Source organism: Dendroctonus ponderosae, unplaced genomic scaffold (genome assembly GCF_020466585.1).
Source record: "Dendroctonus ponderosae isolate FM_Combo_2020 unplaced genomic scaffold, Dpon_F_20191213v2 Dpon_F_20191213_2, whole genome shotgun sequence".
NCBI classification, from domain to species: Eukaryota; Metazoa; Arthropoda; class Insecta; order Coleoptera; family Curculionidae; genus Dendroctonus; species Dendroctonus ponderosae.
This window is the reverse complement of record NW_026018165.1, coordinates 14777580-14778270: the sequence shown is the minus strand read 5'-3', so window position 1 is coordinate 14778270 and position 691 is coordinate 14777580.

Here is a 691-nt window from a genome sequence, read left to right as displayed (position 1 = left end):
TTTCCGATAATATATGCCCCAGTTCTACCAAGTGGCTTGCTTTTCAGCATAAAGTTTCCACGTTTTGAATCGGTAAATTATTCATCAAACCATCATGAATTAAAACTAAATTTATTTCGACAAAATTCGGGTTTTGCGTTCAGCTTGATCCCTCTTTGTAATTTTAGCAAATATTTATATTGCGCGAATTCCTGATCCGTAACTTGGTCTCAGTTTACATATACGGTCGACTTCCTCGAGGTTCCAAATTTTACCTGCCCAAAATCGGTTAAAAACTTCTTTATTTCGTTTCGCACACAAAGAGCACAAAAGCGGGCGACTAGAAAAACCGGCACTTTGGGGCCCACAGATTTTGATTGGCTATTCACTACCGAAAAAGATCGGGACTGAAAAAAAAGTCTTTGAGTTATTTTAACGAGAATCTTTTAAGACCTTTAATTTTTTCAGTTTGGAGAACGAGCCAATTAGGCAGCGGGTTTCGATGATATTTCGGTGCGAATTTGGTCAGGTATTTTTGCGGCAAGGACGTTAAAGTTAACAGAATTATCTTGTTAAGGTCCCACTCATAATCATGATGCCTTGAAATCAAGGGCAATATTGAAATGTTTTCTTCTAATTAGTTTAAGGTTTGGAAAGTGTTTTTCAATTTTGCCAAAACGGCGTCAAAGTAACAATGATGTTGAAATTTCGC